The sequence below is a fragment of the Montipora capricornis genome, chromosome 11, assembly GCF_036669925.1.
Source record: "Montipora capricornis isolate CH-2021 chromosome 11, ASM3666992v2, whole genome shotgun sequence".
In the NCBI taxonomy this organism is placed as follows: Eukaryota; Metazoa; Cnidaria; class Anthozoa; order Scleractinia; family Acroporidae; genus Montipora; species Montipora capricornis.
The window spans coordinates 7465855-7487818 of record NC_090893.1 but is presented as its reverse complement, the minus strand read 5'-3'; the positions used below and the strand labels follow the sequence as shown (position 1 = coordinate 7487818).

Sequence of the window (21964 nt, the reverse complement as noted above, 5' to 3'; positions counted from 1 at the left end):
CGAACTGCTCTTATTGTTTGTGGGTTACCCTTCCGGATCATATGATTAACACAAAAAGTTCCAAGCCGCTTAACTCATCGCCATCTTCTATTACTTCCGTCTTTAAGTTAAGATGCTGATCACCGCAGTTAAGCATGAATTTTTCAGGCTTTCCTTTCGTTACTGTTCAAGTAACGAAGCAGTAACTCCGAAGATCAGCATCTTAACTTGATTCTCTCCGCAGTTCAATATATTCATATATAAACTCAGTTTCGCCATTTCTGTCTTTTTGTTGTCGTAAGTTCTAAAACCTAGAGCAAGATTGCTCTGAAATCGTCGAAGTTAACAAACACAACAGCCTGTAAAGGGGTGGGTAATATAAAAGCTATTGCTTAATAAATAGGAAGTCCTACGCTGGCCACGCGCGTTTGAACAACTATCCATCTAAAAAATTTAACCCTCAGTTTCCGTCAATTTTGCCCTCTTAGCCTTATATGCTTTAAAGACCGCGCTTATTATTTCTGTCGCCAATTCTTATTTTTTAAGTCCCCGTTAAAGTCGAGCCCTCCCGATGTGTTACATTTGGAATAAAAGCAAAAATATGTTACGTGATCATCAAATTTTTGTCATTGATTTGTAAGTCAACTAAATTTACGTTGATTTATTGTCATATTTAGTAGTGAACTGGCTCGTAGAGTGACAATGACCATACCTTGGCGAACCAAACAGGGATCCTGGCACGCCCTATCATCACTTAAGTGCAATGATTTAATTTTAGCAAAATCATTATGAGTGCAGCACGTCTAGGCTAATTTTAGCCCACCAAGTGGTGTTGGTCACAGGTTGCAAGGAAAGAAAAGATTGCGACTAAAACAATCACTTGTCCAAACTTGTCCCATCATCTAATGACTTGTAATAGTTGACACTAGCCACCCTCGCTGCGAAGAGTTGTTCAATTCAGAGCCCCTTTCACCATTTCAAACCAATTTTTTAAATCAGCCAATTTGGTTTGGTCTCTGTTTAGTTTGCAATTAGCTTGACATTGTCAAGTGGGGTGAATGTAATTCCTGATATATCTAATTGCGAAAAGTAGTCAATTCTTAATGAAAGAAATGTCAAGAGGATAAATTATAATCACATATCAAAATACTCGGGCGTTGTCAGGAAGCAGAATTTTCTTCGAGGTTAAAGTATTATCATTCCGACGGGATCTGACGTAGCGGTTTCCCTGTCGATTATGAAAATCAATTTTCCAAAATTTATTCCAACGTTTCGTCCACTCAAAGTTAGCGAATAGACCAATTTCGATATATTAAAATTCAGTCCGAAACAAAAGGCATCATCTCGAGGCTCTGGGGAATAAATATAAGGATTTCTGTGAGTTTATTCCCCAGAGCCTCGAGATGATGCCTTTTGTTTCGGACTGAATTTTAATATATCGAAAGTAGGCCATTGTCACGATAAGATTTTGTTGAAATGTAAAGAAATCTGATGACAATCTTCCAAGGGTTTACACCTAAACTCGCCTTGAAGAAGAGGCTAAAGTGGACCTTTGAATCAAACTTGTCTTTTCGCGCCTGACGGCAGCTACAGTGATTTGTGCTTCATGTAGAACCTTGCGAAAACAAAACTAAGGGAAAGATAAACAATTCAAGAATACCATGTGTCACTCAACTGACAACTTTTGTCGTTCAGCAGTTTTATTTATCAAGAAAATGATATATTCATCTTTCTATAATTACTAACACTGCTACCTCGAAAACGAAAGCAGTTTCTTTTATGAAGAAAGATTAACACCATTTGTATAAACGCTTAGTAAGTCTTAATTATTCAGTACAAAATATTTGCATGGGATATAAATTTCCTTTGCCTCGTGCTCAGCAACGTGGTCAGCAGTCACGTGCGCCAGCGCATGTCAAGTTCGGTTTCAGTCTTTGCAGGTTATTAGTGCAGTAAAAGTTCATTGGTAATATGCACCATCAAAGTTATATTTTCCAAAAAAAGTCGCCATTTGTTTCCTTGATTAGCTTCTTGTTGAAAGCGCTCTTCGAGCTCGTCACCTATAACACGCAGCTCTCTTGCAACCTGTTGACATTTGGAACTTGTGACATTGATAAATTTGTCTTGTAATTCCCTTGTGTTTGTTTCTCCAAAAGCGTCCGCAATGAACATGTTGAAAGGTTGTTCCTTTGAGTGTCTGTAGGGTAAAGTTGAAATTTAATTAGTATAGACTGTTCTCTTTGGCGCGATAAAGATAAACTCATCCGAGTGCCAGATTCAAAATCTTCTTAAAGTTTATATTGGACAAGACTTGCTCTTTTAAAGTTGGCCTGTTACCAGCTTATACTTATCTCTTGATTTTCACGAGTTCCTGACGACTTGTCACTTCATATTGTACAGCTCACTTCACAATTTGCTTTTTACAGAAGGATAAAAGTTCCGAGTTGAAAATTTCTCTTTTGAAAGCTATGCGTCTTCGTTTTTTTTTTTTGTCGATTAGTAGTTTTTGATAACCATATCTACCACGTGCCAGGCATTTATTTTTTGAAAGGTTTTTAATAGTAATCACATATGCACAATCAGTTATTTATGAGAATAAGTTTCACTTTTCAAAGTTCCACCAAAATCAAGACCCAATAGACACTGATTTTCAACCAACAACAAAATACATTACATAGTATTCAATCAAAAATATCCAATATTTTTCTTATCATAATTCACTCAACTTTTTAAGTGTAAAGTTAACTCAATGACATGTTCTCCAAAAAAATTATCATCTTTGGGCTTGTTGTATTTTAAAATTTGATCGTTCGTGTTACAAAGTTTTCCTTGAAGTTGTTAAATCCATAAAGAACAACTGCAACGGAAAATGCTTCGCTAGTATTTTGAATAGCAAAATTAAATTTAGACGCAGTTTTGCCGAAAGGTGTTTAAAGAAATCTGAAGTTTGGTCCAAGGAAAGGTATCATCGAGGAAAGTTTCCACCACTTAAAAATAAAAGAAATGCAAAAAATATCATTTCGTAAGTTACCTTTTTAGGATTTCTTGTGAACTTGTTAGCAGTCTCTCAATTGTTTGTCTCTTTCTAAGTTGATTTCTGTTATTTATAATTCCAAAAAAGCTACTATGCATGGCCACGTGGTAATTAATTCACGTATGAAGGTCAAAACATCATTTCAAGATCAACATGTTTTACGTAGTCTCCACAATAACTAGCCTTCCTCGTTACTTGAAATTACGTCAGACTGAGTCTCGAGATACCGAGGGACATCCGAGGGACATCCGAGGACGATTTCCGTGTCGTACGTTTTCGTTTCTTTTAATCTTTCCTCGACAGTTCTCGAATTCACCTATCATGGCCAGTCCCTTTAGTTTTAAACTCGACCGTCCAATATGTGCCTAGTGAAAAAAGAGCAAAACTGTTCTTTTTCATCAAATCCTTTTCATTGATTGGTTAATTAACTAAGTTTTTGTAAAAGTGATGGCCTTATCTCGGCTAACCGAATACTGATCCAGGCAAGCCCTATCATCACCACTGAAAATTGGGAAGAAACGTGGTGTATTTTGTCATTTAGTGGTTATCTTTTGCACAAAATTATCTAAACACGGTAAAACCTTCAGGGTTAGGATTAGGGTTAGCGTTAGGTTTAGGTTAGGGTAACTGTATAGTTACTGATCGTTTTATACCTTGTTTAAAAAAAATTGAAACAATAGAAAAAGAGACACCAAGTACCTACCGAAAATTGTCACTAACAATTACAAATGCGCGTTTTTTCGTTATTGATACATGACCAGCCAATGTTCGCTCACTTGTTGACGCTGGTCAAAAGTTCCAAAGAGCGAAAATGTTGCAAAAAAGAGACTTCCTTCTGACAAATTAACTAAAGCCCATCAAGTCACGTTGAAGAGGAAAGATTGCGAAAGACAGCACTTGTCCATTCATCCAGTAGAAGTTGACACTACAGGCAGCCCCGCTGCGAGGAGTCAATTCAGTCTGTGAGCTTTCTTGAAAAAGGTTTCTTTGTATCCTGCTTCCTAAAAGCTGCCTATACGTTATTAAGGCTAAAGGAAATCAAAATGAAAGTCATCGGTTTGCTTTAAATCAGTGAAAGACGTTTGAATGTCATGTTTCACGGCTACTACTTAAATCAGTGCTATAATTTCAGCTCATATCATTGTACCTCACAATTATCTCTCTCTTACAGAAACGGAAATTGTCTCCAATAATTATCAATTTTCACAAACATATTAAAAAGGAACACTAACAGTAAATTTAACGATTTTACGCTTTTACCGCAAAAAGAAAAGCTTAAGAAAGAATTTAAACTTAAAAGGAGTTAAAATTTTGTATGTACTAAGATGTTGAATCCTACGCAGGACAAACTGGAGGAAACGCAATAGTTTCTCCTCTTGTTACACATATTTGCTTCCTTTCACGTCTGAATACCCAAATTTTGTTTGCGGGCGTTTGTTGCGAGACGTGCATAAAGTGCATGCGCGAATAGTTATAAACTTTCTTTAACTTTCAACTGTACTTAGCGCTGGGGCACTAATTTACAATTAGACCCTTCGTCCGCATGGGCTACGGGTCTCTCCATTGCGCCACCCTTGCTCCCTTCTTCCGCTTAAATTGAAAATTTATTTAGTAATACAGACTTGATATCGGTGTAATCGTTCGATACTTTACTTTCCTTTCCTCGAATATGCTTCCTTGGGATTTTGTGTTTCTGTCAGCAAAATCCCCGGTGGGGAAATAACACCCTCTTTACGCGACTTCCCTCTCATCCACCAGACCCTTTTGTAGAAGTGGATAGTTATCTTCACTTTCAGACCAGCCACAAATTGACTCTTTACCCACAGCGCGTGTGCTAGTATACCTTTTCTCCCGACCATGAAAGACAAAAAAGACGGGCCTGCACATGCAGAGGAATTCGGGTGATAAGCGCATTTTATGTTTATTACCATCTCATAGACACAGTCATAGTTTATTTACACGAGAGAAGCTTAGGAGTCGTAACTCGTTAAAATGCTCTCATGCAACCATAATATACCACAGAGGACAGACCACAACACCGGGAACTACAGGCCCTACTCTTTGGGAACAGTGCGTGGGTTTTTTTATGTCCCAGAGGTTTATGAACATTGAAGGGTTGTGAGACGGTTTAACGTCCTTATCTGCTAAGACTAGAGAGTTTAACCATTTGCAGATGTCATTAGAAAGGCAGACCCTCAGTGTTGGTCCGGCCCAACTGAGCCACTGATGCAAATGTTTATAAATTTATATCTCACGCTTATTTTAAAAATCCTCATACCAAAGGGAACATTTGTGCGAAAAGTTTCCCCCCCCCCCCCCCCCCAGAAGTCTTAGTTAGCCAGTCATCACCCTTCCCGGCTCAGACTCCAAGACATCAGTGAGGTCTGAAAAAGTCAAAACCAGTAACTTAAATAAATGCGAAGACATTTCTGCGCAGAGCGGAGCGATTCGCATGTCCTCAAGCGTTCACAATGTTGGACCGAAGACGCTGCAAGATTATCTGGATGTATAGCCTGAAACACGAGAATATAGACAGTCAATTTAGAGTCGAAATCCCGCAAAGGTTGGAAGCCCCTGGATGGCAAGAATGTATCCACCGGGAAAAGAGCAGCTTTCAAGCCAATGGGACATGGAGTCTCGTGGAAGGCAAAGTCCCGGCTGGCTTTACGTTTGCGCATTCGCGGCTTGGGGACACCCTTCAGCATTCTCTTTCCCATCTACGCCGAGGAGAGCTTTAGTTTATCTGTGTCAAGTGTACTTATGAGCGAGATAGGAATGAACGATGAAATGATATATGAAATGAATCATGTATTGAACTGCGGATATGAAATTAAGCGAAGCTATGATCCTCGCAGTTATGAACGCAATTTGAGCAATTGCGTAGAGAAGCTCTAACCAACTGAGCTATGAAGCCACTGGCGTTGGGAGCTGGTCATTTTTGGGTTCTAATGTTCCCGTGATGAACCAATCAAGGATGTTTTAATGTTCCCGTGTACTTAGGAGCGAAATAGGGATGATTGGTGCTCGGAGAAGACCAAACATAAACATTATATATACAACATCGGACCGTATAGGAATTTAGAGGGTGGTACCTGGAGGAAAACATCTTGACACCGACAGTACAACTTTGATGAGGGTTCTTATCTTTAAATGAAGTGGAGTCAAGGAGAATCAATGAGTGGTTTTTGTAATATTATTTTAAGTTGGAAGGTTGAAAGGGAACTTTGTACTCGGAGCCATGAACGACTCCGTCACGGAAACGTAAGCCGGGACTTAAAAACACATACTAGTTTAATAGATCTTATTTTAAAGCACATCATGTGATAATGCTCAAGAGAGTATTTTCTCTGCAATCTCGCACGCGCTCTTTTAATTAATGAACGAGACAAAGGATCAATTATCCTGAGTAACGTCATACATATCTGTATTGCGAAAGCCAAGGTGCAAGCGAATAAGGCTACGACAGAAAGTTACATTTTCACTGTCAAGAAACTCAAGCATTAGGGTAGCAGGTAGCCAGAGGTTCTAACTTGAAGAACACCGAATACAAGAATGTGAGTCCGCCATGTTGATTTTCCCGACAATATTCCAAATACCACTAGAACCGCTCTTATTGTTTGTGGGTTACCCTTCCGGATCATATGATTCACACTGAAAGAATTCCAAGCCGCTTACTTCTTCACCTTCCTCCATTACTTAAATTACTAATTGTTGTAGTAAGTTCTAAAACCTAGCCTGAGAGCAAGATTGCTCGGAAACCGGGGAATAATGGAGAACTTGAAAGCGACATGGAAAGTCCTTTGCTGACCATAGCGCTATGTGCGTTAGCGCGTTTGAACAACTGTCTGAAAAAGTTATCGCTCAGTTTCCGTCAAATTTGCCTCCACTCTCAGCTTTTTTGTCGCTACTCCTACCTTTAAAGTCTAGCCCTCCCGATATATTACTTGTGAAAGAAGAGGAAAAGTATACGTGATCATCAAATCGTTGTCATTAATTTGTAACTCTACTAAGTTTTTGTGAGATATATTTACTTTGATTTATTGGCATATTAAGGTCTTTTTAGTAGTGAACTGTCTCCTAGAGTGACAATGGCCATAGCTTGGCGAGCCAAAAACGGATACATGCACGCCCTATCATCGCTTAAGTGCGACGCTATAAATATAGCAAATTCATTACGAATGCAGCACGTCTAGGCTAATTATAGCCCACCAGGTGTCGTTGGTCACAGGTTGGAGGGAAGAAAAGATTGCGACTAAAACAATCACTTGTCCAAACTTGTCCCATCATCTAATGACTTGTGGTAGTTGACACGACGGCTACCCTCGATGCGAAGAGTTATTCAATTCAGAGCCCTTTCACCATTTCAGACCAATTCTTAAATCAGCGAATTAGGTTTGTTCCCCGTCCAGTTTGTAAGTAGCTTAACATTGTCAAGTGAGGTGGATGTAATCCCTGATTGATCTAATTGCGAAAATAGTTTTCAATTCTCAATGAAAGAATTGTCAAGAGCATTAATTTTAATCACATGTCAAAACACACAGGCATTGTCAGTCCTGAAGCAGAACTTTCTGCTCGGTTAAAGTTCTGTCACTCCGACGGGATCTGACGCCGCAACATTTACTCCAGCGTTTTTTTTTCAAAGCCAGTCGAATTCTCACGGTGAAATTTCCTTCACTTGTAAAGAAAGACCAACGAGCATCACGAAGGGCTTACAGCTAAACTCTCTTTGAAGAAGATGCTTAAGTGGCCTTTTTCGACCAATCAAGTTTAAATCATACTTGTCTTTTCGCACCTGACGCTAGCTGCACTGATTTGTGCTTGATGCAGAACCTTACGAAAACAAAATTAAGGGAAAGATGTAAAAGCAGTTTTAGACAATTGAAGAATACCATGACAACTGACAATTTTTCTCGTTCAGCAGTTTTATTTATCGAGAAAATGATATATTCATCTTTCTAACACTATTAACTCGAACACAAAAACAGTTTTTCATGAAGAAAGATTAATACCATTTGTATTAACTGTCTTGATAACCATCTTTGCTAACGGTTTTATAGAACAAAAAAACTCAGATGGACACATAGGAGGAACAAGTGAACGAAAAAGGTGCTTTTCTGCTTGTTTTTACCCTCTTTCTTATTTTTGTCTTGTTTTATCAAAAAATGATTTATCATATGGAAGTATTTAAAGAATATGTATATCTTTCTTCACCGATAAACGCTTAAATAAGTCAACTTTTAACAAACGTCTTCGCAGGTTATTACGATAGTAAAAGTTCCTTGGTATAAGTGCCATCAAAGTCATATTTTGCAAAAACATTTGTTTCCTTGTTTAGCTTCTAGATCTTGTTGAAAACGCTGTTCGAGCTCGTCCCCTATAACACGCAGCGCTCTTGCAACCTGTTGACATTTGGAACTTGTGACCTTGGTAAATTTGTCTTGTAATTCTCTTGCGTTTGTTTCTTCAAAAGCATCCGCAGACATGTTGAAAAATTGTTCCTGTGAGTGTCTGTGGGGTAAAGTTGAAATTTAATTAGGATAGACTGTTCTTTTTGACGCGATAAACGTACACTTATCCGGTGCCAGATTAAAAAAATTCTCAAAGTTTATGTTGGGCAAGACTTACTATTTTTAAGTTAGCCTCTTACCAACTTATACTCATCACTGGATTTTCACGAGCTTTTCACGACGTGTCATTTCGTGTTCTATAGCTCACTGCACAATTTGGTTTTTACAGAAGGATAAAAGTTCAGTTCAAAATTTCTTTTGAAAGCTATGCGTCTTGGGTCCGTTATCGATTAGTAGTTTTCCCAACTTAACGCAAGAGAAAGGTGATGGATTGAGTTATTTTAATAACTACATCTACCACTTGCCATGCACTAATTTTTGAAAGGTTTTTAAAAGGAATCACAGTTATTTGTGAGAATAAATTTCACTTTTCAAATTCATCCAAAATCAAGACCCAACAGATACTCTCAACCAACAACAAAATACACAAAACACCAACAATGTATTTTCTTTTTTCATTACATTTGAATAGTGCAATTAAATTTAGACAAGTTTTGTTTGCTGAAAGGTGTTGAAGGTAATCTAAATTTTTGGTCCAGGGAAGGGTATCATCGAGGAAAGTTTACACCGCTTAAAAATAAAAGAAATGAAAAAATGTCATATTCGTAACTTACCTTTTTAGGATTTCTTGTGAAGTTGTTAGCAGTCTTTCAATTGTTTGTTTCTTTCTCAGTTGATGCCTGTTATTTATGATACCAAAAATGCTAAGTACTATGCATGGCCACGAGGTAATTAATTAATTCACGTATAAAGGTCAAAACATTATTCCAAGATCGACATGTTTCATGCTGTCTCCTCAAAAACGTGAAATTACGTCAGACTGAGTTTCGTGGTACCGGCGAGGGACATCCGGTTAACGCCGTGGGAGATTTCCGTCTCGTGCAATCTTAGGCTAATCTTTCTTTTAGTTTATTCTTCTAGCGGCATTTTTATTTTTAAACTCGCTGTCCAATATGTGCCAAGTGAAAAAAGAGCAAAACTGTGCCTTTTCATCAAATGTTTTTCATTAATTGGTTAATCAATCAAGTTCATCACCAGTAAAAATTGTCAGTAACAATAATTATAGCAAGTTAATTATAAATGCGCGTTTTTCGTTATTGATACGTGACCAGCGAATTTAAAGGGGCTAGGTCACGCTATTTTAGGTAATTTTGTTTAATTTTGTTAATTATGAGCTCTAAACGTCAAATTGGCAGAAGAAGAGTCTTTCATTTGAAAAATCACGGCCACATAACAACTGAGAATGATTTTCCAGCTGTGTAAATGACATTTTGATATAGACTGATATAAATTTGAAAAAGGTTGGCCGACGTTCTTCAAATTTACCCAAATTTAATCCATTTCAATCCTCTCCAGTTTTGTTCATCCATGTGCCTTCTTGGCTACCCTGTGTTTTGTTAGAGTTCTTCTATAGTCTTGAACAGTTATTTTGATATTTTAGTTAATTCTATGACCATTCGATCAGTGCTGAAATTGGCTAAAATTGCGTGACTTAGCCCCTTTAAACAGCTTCTCAAGGTGAAAATTTTTCTAGTAATACAGTCAAACTTGATCGGTGTAATCGTCCGTTACTTTACTTTACTTTACTTTTACTTTACTTTATTACATCCATTTAGGAATCAATGATGATCCTTGCAATCTGATTGGCTCTCAGCAGTGCGATTTATTCCCAAATCGTACTATTTTTTGCTCTAAATCGCACTATTTTCCCAGCCGATGAGAAAGGAACACTACAACAAAACAACCAATCAGATTTCAAGGCTTGTTTAAGGTAACCAACCAAATTTCAGGAAAATAAAAGACAAAGAAAAGCATTGGGTGGCGAATTTTCCAACTTTCCCAACTGGTTCGATATTATATTGGTACTTACTGAAAATCCTGTATTTTAGCGACTAAATAACTATAATGATTGTGTGATTTCTAAATGGATGTAATAAAGTCGTAATCGAACTTCTTGTCGTGCAATTTTGGTCTGAAATCATACTTGTGATTTTTATTAAATCGAACTCGCGCTGCGCGCTCGTTCCATTTTGAAATCACTCGTATGGTTTCAGACCTTATCAATAAAGGGCAAAATTACTGAGCGCTGATTGGCTGAGACAGACGGCATTTTTTCTTAATCGAGGGCATTTTTGGTAATCAATAGACGGCTTGATTACCTGTCAATGATTGGTTAATCCGTTGCATAGCAACGTATAAATTTTGCCCTTTATTGACAAACGCGGCTCGGGTAATTTTGGAAAATTCCCAAAACACTTTTGCAATTAATCCTTAATAGTACTCGGCCCCATGCAATTACCTATACAAATTGCACTCCACTCAGTTCAATTTCCATTATTAAGCTTCCTTACTTTAAATCGGTGCTTCCTCGGGATTTGGCTCTCTATCAGCAAAATCCCTGTGGGGAAACTGAAGACCCTTTTAACGTGACTTCTCTCTCATCCACCAGACCCTTTTGAAGAGGTGGGCAGTTATCTTCAGTTTCAGACCAGCCACAAATTGACTTTTTATCCAAAACGTGTTTCCTACCTTTTTTCTGACCATGAAATAGAAAAAAAGACGTTGCCCTAGGTGTCGGGTGATAAGCGCATTTTATTTTTATTACCATCTCACAGTCACAGTCATAGTTTATTTACTCAAGAGAAGCTTAGGAGTAGCAACTCGTTGAAATGCTATCGTGCAACCATGATATACCACCGAGGATACACCACAAAACCGGCAGGAACTCCTTGCCCTACTCTTTGCCAATAGTGTCTGGGTTCTTTTATACGTCCCAATGGATTAAGAAAAATGAAGGATTGTAAGACAAGGCCTTCGGTTTCTTGCCCTTATCCGAGAAGATTGTAGAGTCAAAATATTTGCAGATGTCATTACAAAGGCAGCACTTTCTCCTCGGTTATTTAAAGACCCTGATTGTTGGTCCGCCCGGAGTCGAACTCACGACCTCCCGCTTGACAACCCGATGTTCAACCAACTGAGCCTCCGGTAGATATGTTTATAACTTGTGATCTCACGCTTCTTTATAATTTATAAACCTTCAAGTCGATGCTAATTTAAGGCAAGCTCAAACTTAACCAAAATCAACGAATGTCTACAAGTTGCACTTCAAGGTAAATAATTAGAAACTGTCAGTAAATCCAAACTGCTTGGAATCGATCTTGACAGCTTGACATCTTGACACCTAGAACAAACACGTGGCTGTAACGAGCAATAAAATCTGAAAGAGACTATATGAAGACATTTTAAGGAAAACTTAGTTGTTTTTCATATGCAGTAGCAGGAAAATCATTCAAAAACAGACTTTTAAACAGTAATATGAAGAATTTTTGAATGCGCTTATTGCATGGAGATACAGAATTTCACTTCATTAATCTACAAATATAAATCTCAGTGTCCTCTCATTTTTTATTTTATTTATTTATTTATTTATTTTATTGCATTGCACACAACTATTTACATAACCTTCATTACAATACTTAACTACTCCACTGAACATAATAAACAGGACCTACAATATAACACAACTAATTCACACTCCCTCACATACTCACACTCACGAAAAAGTTTACATAGCAAAATCAAACTTATTTGAGCCCTACATATTCTAAATTATTCAACTACCTCTAGTATTTATAATACCCACTTCTTCCTAAACATATCTAAATTATTATTTTTTGTACAGATATACTTTTCAGTCTCCTACTTTAATTTGACTTTTGATTGAAAACCTCGTATACTTGGAAGTTCTTTATTCCTTCTACACATCCACAGACAATTTTTTTCCTATAAGTAACAGATAGTTAAGTAAGGGAAGTTTTGGTGTTAGAAGACCGATTAATATATCCTCCAAATAAAAATGTATCTGCTGTTTTGTCAAAGATAATTAATATAATTTGAAATCTTTCCAGAAAGAAATTGAATAAGAGCAATCGTAAAAGAAATGCTACATTGTTTCTGATTCACGTTGCAGAAAGAACATAGATCATCTGCAATACACCCTATTTTTTATAGTTTTGAATTCGAATAGAGTATATAGTTCAATACTTGTGTTCTCTCATTTACATTATACCGGTTTTTTTTTTTTACAAGAACAACTGAAGAAAGGCCATGCACTTTTTTTTACAAGAATAACAGCGAGAAAAGCACTACACTGTCGCAAATATTCTGTGACAAATATTTGTTCAGAAATCAAAAAGGTACATTAATTAAAAGCATACACCAGGGCTACTCCTTAGTATCTGGCTAGAAATGTTCTTCTCCCTTTTTCCTCCGGTCGCGCTTCAGCCATTTGATGAGGGCCAGTCTCGTGCTTCTCAAGTTGCCTCGTTCATTCCCAAACGAATTCTGGGTAATTCTGCCATTCCATGACAAGGGAAGACTCCCGTCGATTTTTTTATAAGTGTCGGGCCACCCAGTCCTACCAGCAAAGTACAGCATCGATTGAGGTTTTTAGCTTTCAAAACTTGCCAAATTGTAGCGGTAGGTCCTGGAATTCGTGCACAGAAAAGCCAGAGAGACAACCTCACTCGTGAACCGCCGTGTTTACATCAAAGCATTTCAGGCGTCCCAGTTTGCACAAAACCATCTCTCACCACTGTCTCCAGAAGACCAGACAGCCACGCACTTTTCCTACATCTACGTTTATGCCTGTACAATCAACTGAAATGTCAATTCCTTGTAAGAATCCGCATCTTCTTTTGGTATGGTACGTATCCGTTCGGAGAGCCCGCAGAACATTTGCGCATACGCTGACGGAATGTTTGAGCAAGAGAGAAAAATGCATTACCTCCAGACGTAGCGCTGGAGCGTCGTACCAAACGAGTCATCCCGGGATTTCGGCCCGTGCGATCGCTTTTGGACGCAGTTGGCCCATTGCTGCTTTCTGCTACCGACCTTGCCTCCCGGTACGGCATTGAGGGAGAGATATGTCGGCCCCTAAACCATATGTGACAAATCCCACGCCTACTCACAGCTCCATCAGACCGCCCTTGTCATTACAATTTAACGTAAGATTTCGATAGCTTATATATTCAAGTAACAAGTAATTTTATCTCACATATGGTAAGCACTGTAGTCGTGGAATACAAAGTGTACGCACGCGCCCTGCTAAAGGAAACATACACAAATGCATTCAACTTTCTTTCATCCCGGAATTCAGAGTAACTACAAGAGCTACTATCTTGGGAGACATTACATTTACAGCTAAAATACGTAGCATCTATAGATATATAACTAAATTAATGGAACATATTTAAAGAAAAATTAATTAATTCAAAAGAAAAGCGGCTATACAAAATGTTTGCCTGGATTCTCATTTTAACACCTGTTTACTCAATAGCGCATTCCACAATTCAGCTGATTAAGTAAGGACAAAGACTTAAGACCATAACTGCTTGTTCTAGCTTTATTGGGGGACAGAATGCAACTTCCGCAAAGTTCTTGTAAGGAAAACGGCGAGCAAAACTCGGTTGTTTTTCATATGCAGTAGCAGGAAAATCATTCCAAAACAGACTTTTACACAGTAATATGAGGACATTTTGAATGCGCTTATTGCATAGAGATACAGACTGAGTTTCACTTCAGTAATCTACAAATATAAATCTCAGTGTTCTCTTATTTACATTAAACCGTTTTTTTAACAAGAACAACTGACGAAAGGCTACGCAGTTTTTTCTACAAGAATAACAGCGAGAAAAGCACTACTTTGTCGGGAATATTCTATGACAAATATTTGTTCAGAAATCAAAAGGCTACATTAATTAACAGCGCACACCAGGGCTTCTCCTTAGTATCTGGCTAGAAATGTTCTTCTCCCTTTTTCCTCCGGTCGCGCTTCAGCCATTTGATGAGGGCCAGCCTCGTGCTTCTCAAGTGGCCGCGTTCATTGCCAAACGAATTCTGGTTAATTCTTCCATTCCATGAGAAGGGAAGATCCCCGGTTGTCATTTCATCGATTGCTTTCTGCCTCCCGGTACGGCAATAAAGGGGAGATATGTCGGCCCCACAGTGACAAATCCCACGCCTACTCAGAGCTCCATCACACCGCCCTTGTCATTACAAGACCCCCGGTTGTCATTTTGTCGATTTTTTTATAGGTGTCGGGCCACCCAGTCCTACCAGCAAAGTACAGCATCGATTAAAGTTTTTAGCTTTCAAAACTTGCCCAAATTGTATCGGCAGGTCCTCGAATTCGTGAACAGAAAAACCAGAGAGACAATTTCACTCGTGAACAGTCATGTTTACAACAAAGCATTTTAGGCGTCCCAGTCTGCACGAAATCATCTGTCACCACTAGTTTTTTAAAAGTGATTTTTCTTGTTTTATTGTGTTATTTATATATCGTAGCGTGTACCGGCTTGTATAGTGACAATGGGCGTATCTTGGCCAAACAAAAATACGGATCCAGGCAAACCCTGTCATCACCAGTGAAAATTGTCAGTAACAATAATTATAGCAAGTTAATTACAAATGCGCGTTTTTTTTATTATTGATACATGACCAGCCAATGTGAGCTCACTTGTTGACGTTGGTGACTGGTTCCAAAGAGCGAAAATCTCGAAAAATAGACTTTCTTTCTGACAAATTAACTAAAGCCCATCAAGTCACGTTGAAGAGAAAAGATTGCGAAAGACAGGTTTGATTGAAATCTGTTGAAAACGTTTGAAAGTCATGTTTCACGGCTACCACTCAAATGTTATAATTTCAGCTCATATCATTGATAGCTCACAATTATCTGTCGTACAGAAACGAAATTTGTGTCCCATAATTATAAATTTGAAGCAATCACTGAGTGAAGTAATGCAAAACCAAAGCAATTCGCTAATTACTTTCGACACTCAATTTGAAAACCGCTCTATAACACCAAATTCTCATAACTAGCCCTAACAAAAAAAATCAATCATTGATATTTCGCAGAATGAACGTTGCGTTCGTAGGAATGAAAGGGTTAATCATTTCCTGGCTTTATCTGATTCGCTTCCGTATTTCGTCAATCTGTGCTGTTATAACTTCTTATAACTTCTCTCTCGTCACTATCTTCCTCACTATCCGCTATCATAAATGGGATCACAGACAACCTTCCGTCCAAATTTCATGCGTTTGAAACTCTTGTCTTCTTCTTTTTAAAGAATCAAATCGCAATTCACTTTCTCTAATTAAATCGAAAGAAAGTGTTCTTTGACGTGTCCTGCATCAATATCGGTGGACTACTACAACAACACGGTGACGTCAGAGCTTCTAAAATATGTTTGCCTTTTGTCCAATATGGAAGTTTGTAATCGTGAACAGACGGTTCTATCGCCACCCTGGAAAATTGCCCGAAAAATTGTCTCACCCTGAAACCCAACGTACGAAACTGGTAACTAAATTACAGCCATTGCAAAAGAAAATCCTGAGTAAACAAAGGAATGACGTACAGGAATCATTTGTCTCTTTATTTTTACTTTCCCATGAATTCAGAAGAAAATTCCTATTTGCGTGCTAAAATGTTAGACGAACGCAACAACAAAAACTAACCAGAAAACATATACGTTTTGAGCATCTTTGCAAGTGATCAAATAAATTATAAATACAGTAAATAATAATAATTTCAATAATAATAATTATTATTATCACTATTCGCTCATGGCGCTTTGCAACCGAAGACTATATCAAGTTAAAAGTTCAAAGGTATGAAAAATTAGAGAACACTGACTACATGTTAAAAGCCATTTAAAAAGGTAGATTTTTATACGATTCTCTTAAATATGCCAACAGAGTTAATCAGTCTTTTGACATTCCGATTCCGGTCGTTGGATTTTATATTTGTTTATTTGTTTACATACAGTTTAGTACTTTCAATAGTAGTTTTAGGTTAATAAATCGTTTCCCAGCAAGTTTCAAATATCCCATGTTCAGTATATGGGTTTTCCACGTGATCAATCACGTGTTGTCAGGTGCGGACTTGATCACACGACCAAGGTTCCTCTTGCTTCCAGTCTTACAGGAACATCAACACAAACAGGTTCTTCATAATTTCGGAATGTATATCGTGTGTCAGACGCCGTCGCCGGTTATTTTCTCGTGGAGCTTTTTCAAACTGTAGTTGTCTTTGAAAGCGCCTTTCCAGATTGTCACCAACAGCACGCAGTTTCGTCGCAACCTGACCACATCTCGAGCCTTTGCTTTTGGAAAAGTCATCTTGCGAGTTTGAATTCTTTCCATTTCTAAAGACCATTTTTAAATTGGTTCTATAAACAAAAGAGTATTCACAATTACTGAAGGACAGACTGAATAAATTTAACGATAGTCATTTATCTGTTCGCGTGAAATTGAACGAGGCTGTTGGGACTGTTTTAAATCAAATCCGTGTTCAATTCAATTCAGTAACTTCATCACAACACACGGCAGTTGAATTTCGCCTAAGAAAAACGCGTTTCTGTCGTAGTACAACACTTCGTGAAAAAAGTGACTAACGCAGCTCATTCGAACAATCGTGAGTAACACTATACTATGAAGTGACTTTTCCTCGTCTTATAAAACTGAGAAGATTCTATTTTTTTTTTCTTTTTGTTTTTTGCTTTCATTGGATGGCAGTCCTCTCACTTATACATGTATTTTGAAAGCCAGCCAGGCCAAGACGCATGTCAGAGCCATGAAGAACTTCGAATAACTTTCCCCAGTCTTTTCAATTATTTAACTCAAGGTCAAATCATCACGTGGTTCTCGTGCGCTTTTAAAGACCATGGACTCTCGCCTTTTCTAATTTCACGCTATGCGATCAAAAACGTGATTCTATTTCCAATCTTTGCGCAAACCAAAATTTCTATTTCAGCTACAGATATCATTCCTACAATATCTGAGAAGCTATTTGTATGCTGACCCGTTTAAAACTAAAGTGTCAACGCATGTTGCCTTGCCTGCGATTTACAAATTTTAGTTTTTATAGGTTTGTGGACTTTTACTACAATTAATCCCACAGAAAATGCAACTGGTTAAATCGGGGAATCTCAAAGCTTCAAAATTGGTACCTTTTAAGTTTCACTTTTTGACGACATTAAAAAAAATTCAATAAAAAATGAAAACAAATAAACTGATTTAAAACGAATCAACGATTTTCACGTAAATCGCCTTGTCTCTTTGTTGAACCTGGTTTTGACTATTTTTATGAAACACAGAAAAGGAGTTTATGAACTGAGTTGGACGTAGCACCACGTGACAGTTTCTTGAAAGTCTCATTGCAGACGATGAATTAGCAAAGTTAATGAACTTTTAAATATGGAACTGTGATTCTCAATTCCATTTCTTTGTGTCGGCTAAGTTATCAGACCCGACGTTCATTTCTTTTTAGAGTCGGCAGTGCAAACTAAGACGTTGTACCGTTTTGTCGACGAGGTTTCAACTCGGAAAATTTGGATGATTTTAATGTACTAGACGAGTTTTGATTTGCCGACTTGTTCACGTTGAGAATCCGACGAGTTAAATTTTGTTTTGTAAACAACTCACCTGTCAGTCTGTCGCTCACTTGATATTTTTTTAGAGTCAAAGCAGGTTAAGTGGCTTCAAAATTGTATAACGTGAATGGCAAATAACATGTCGTGTTTGCCACTTACATGTACAGTGGAATCAAGGTCGTAAATGCGTTCCATACCAAGGCCACCTCACTGTTATTACGTAAGACTGAAATGTTAAACTCAACTTATATCCTCTCTCCCTCCTCTCCCCTACCTCCGATGACCCCTCCCTGAATGACGCCTTTTTCAGATGCTCACGGACGATGGTCAGGGGGGCGCGGGTTGCACATATTATTGCTGGTGAAAGTGACCCTAGGGATACTAATAACACGTGCGTTATTTCGCGTGTTTGCCCTTGTTGGGTCTTTTAGACACCCGGAAGTCAAGGTCATATCAAAATAGAATTGTCTAGCTGCGGCTAACCTCACAGACAGTGATTGTCTCGCGCCACTATACCCTCTTTTAAAAAGTTCAACGAGGCCGGAGAAACAAATCGCACGCGCTACGCTGTATTACTTTAATGCCTGCCACGCGAACTCTCAACGTCTTCATTCGTTGTCCATGACGACGTTAAAGTACTCAAGGAATTCTAACATTTCTTATTTCCTTTGCACTGATTGCAACGACCGAAGGCCCCAATTCATGACATTGTATGAGATTGTATAAGTCTTTCGAAAAATCCCCATTGTGGTGAGTCAAAAATCCGTTCTGTTCTGGAGTCAGCTTTAAAGATCTGAATGGGTATTAAAGATCGAACGGATGCACTTTAATGCCACGCTTAGTCCATCTGTGTTTCCCGACAAAGTGTTTCAAAGGGCATTTAAATATTTATATAGAAGATTCGCTATCTTAATATCACATCACCGTGAGACTGGCATTGCTTGAAACTAGACTAAAGACATTGCCAAAAACTTGACTTTTTTCCGCCATATTTAGCTTTCTCGTTAAAATTCAAGTGATCCATATTATTATTAGAAGCACATTTTAACGTTCGTGACCGTCTGACATAGGTTTAAGGGATTAATGCATTAAACGCGCGTGATAAATCCACAAAACCCCTTCATTGTGCCCCGTGGGAATTTTGCATTACGCAAGCTAAAAGATTGTATCAAAACTGTGACATTGCAAATCATAGCCCACTCAACCACAAAGGTAAAGGAGGTGAAGATGAAGATTCGGAATTTGGACTGTAGGCGACTGAAGGACTGCGGTCAGCATTCCTTTATTTAGACTTCGCGCAGTCCAAGTTCGCCGCTGAGTTTGTCGAAAAAATGGCCGCGCCAAATCTGGATCCAAGAGAAAGCAGCGACCTTGAGGAGGATTTAGCTCCTCCTCGAATCTAGATCTCGCGTGGCCATTGTTTCTCGCGCCTGACGTGTTCTCCTCGCGCTCAAAATAACTAGGCGGTGTAAGAGGGCCTGCTCTAAGTCTATAGCTATCCTTTATTTCGCTTCATGATTCTAATTAACAGCAATGCAATTCAAGAGTATGTACTCAAGCACCAAGGCCTGGAATCCAGTGTTCAAAGTTTATACAAGCTAATACAAGGATAACTAAAAAAATGATTTCAGTTTATGAAGCATAAAAATGTTTCTTCTTTCTTTGTTTTTTTCTTTCTCTTTCTTAGAGAATTTTCTTAGGTGCTCTCAAGTTATGACTGACGAAACTATTTTTTGCCATAAACCAAAAACTGCTATTACAATAGCTTTTTTTTTCAATAGACTAGATTGAAATCCTGCTTAACTTTAAATACGCCAAGCTAAATAACTGGGTTAAAAGCGTGTAAGTACGAAATACCTCAACTTTTATTTAGATTTTAAACTGAACTCGGACAATTTATACTAATGGCAAAACACAGCCAAAGAAAAAAATTGAAAATGACACTAAGTAGACAAGAAATATTTTACTCTCTATAAATATCTCATATATTTCTGAAAGTATGGGTGGTGTCTAGGGACACAGATTTTTTTTTTTTTAATTTATTTAACATAACAGAAGTTTACATTGCACAAGATACATATAAAAAAAAGAAAACAAATACAACTAATTATCTGACATGCAAGCCAAAACAGGATGTAATAGGCAGCTAATCGCATACTGACATGCACGAGAACTGAGTGATTAATCAAAGAGGGCGATTAAAATAAATTAAATCATGTAAATTTCTCAATCTTGTATTTAAAATTAATCTTATTAACAAATTCAGACAAAATAATCGAGCTATCTTTTAGCTTGTTTGAATAGATGTAATACATCATGTATAAAAAAAGTATAGTTAAACTTTCTCACAGCCCCATGCCCAGCAAGGCATTGCTTAAACTAGTGTCTAGTGGACACAGATAACAATGCTGTAATGTACAATTGATTGTGGACAAACGAGATGCGAGATCTTTCGTTTTCGCCCACCAACATGGCGATGATGACGTAACGTGAAGACCACCTATTCATTAGTTATTCAGTTCGAATAGAAAAAATAGCTCAAATAAATTTTCGGCTAGCATCCCAAAAGAGCAACAAATTTAATTAATTTACATTCTTGTTCTTGTGAAAACGCTATCCAATCAGACACCAAGGAAAGCAATATTCGGCCTCTGATTAGAAAGTCTGTAGGAATGAAAGAATTGCCTGGTAGAATTTATTAAAAGTGGTCCCAATGATATTGTTTGAATCCTCGCTGAAAATCAAAACTACTGGAAAGTGCTTTTTTTCGAATTAGTTCTAGACAATGTAGGAATCTCGTGATTTACGATTGATCTAAACGCAATTTATTTTCGGAAATATGGGAGGACTTGTGACTTTCATGTGTGGTCTACAATGTCTTTATTATTGCTGTAAAACGTGAATAAGTCAAAGATGTATTATCAAAAAAATAAAATACCGGGATAATACTGGGACACGGGTCTATCACACTTTTGTTGGGTGAAAATCAAATTTCTAGGGAAAAAAAGAAATTATTATGAGGTAGAGCGCTTGATACATAGGTAACGAAAATCTAGGCAAAAGTGGCAATTTTTTTCTGAAGGGAAGCTCAGACTATTTCTGCAACACTTCGGCTTCCTTTTGTTACCACGTTTCTTTGAATAATGGAGAAATTTCTCGAATATTTGGATGGTGAATTTAGGCTGTCTGGAGCCACGGTCATGTGTTAGTGACGTGTAATTCCTCTGGTGACGCTCTAATTAGATTCATATCCTTCTGTTGACACTAAGCCCACAAGGAGTATATGTACTAAATTGCTGAATCGACCTTTCTGAAGGGAAAACAACTAAAGGTTAATTGTTTTCCGCTTTTAATCACTTGAAACATTAATTGTTTTCGAGCACATATTTGAATCCACAACTTTTTCTTTCCCAGTATTAGACCACTTTCGATATATTAAAATTCAGTCCTAAACAAAAGACATCATCTCGAGTCTCTGGGGAGTAAACTCATACAAATCCTTATATTTCTTCCCCAGAGCCTCGAGATGATGCCTTTTGTGTAGGAGTGAATTTTAATATATCGAAAGTGGTCTATTCAAGAATATTCCCATCCACACGTAGCGTATTGAAATCGAGTTTGCCGTCCACCCACGAGTATCCGGATTCACTCTAGTACTCAGGACTCCTCAAGGGAACAGAGTTAACAGAGCATGCGCCATGAAGCGCGCGAATATTTTCTCGGCAGCCATCTTGAGAATTATTTCACGGTAACGATCTGCAGGGGCCCGTTTCTCGAAAGTCCCGAAACTTTACGGGCCATGTTCAGGTGTCACAATTCCCTTTGTATCTCAAGAACGGAGAGGATTTAAGTCGTCAAACTTCACAGACATGTTTCTTTTCGGTAGCCTCGCAGCTCCTACAAGGTCTCACCTGATTGGAGACCACCCTTGAGGTTTAACAAAAGAACAAATA

The 21964-nt window shown here is 37.9% G+C and overlaps 1 long non-coding RNA gene across 1 annotated transcript; it reads right to left on the bottom strand.

The window, feature by feature from the left end:
• Positions 1–8163: 8163 nt before the first annotated feature.
• LOC138024824 (uncharacterized) lies at positions 8164–9292 on the bottom strand. Its single transcript, XR_011127063.1, has 2 exons — positions 9195–9292; positions 8164–8521 (listed from the first exon to the last, which is right to left on the bottom strand). It is a non-coding gene; the product is annotated as an uncharacterized lncRNA (long non-coding RNA).
• Positions 9293–21964: the final 12672 nt, after the last annotated feature.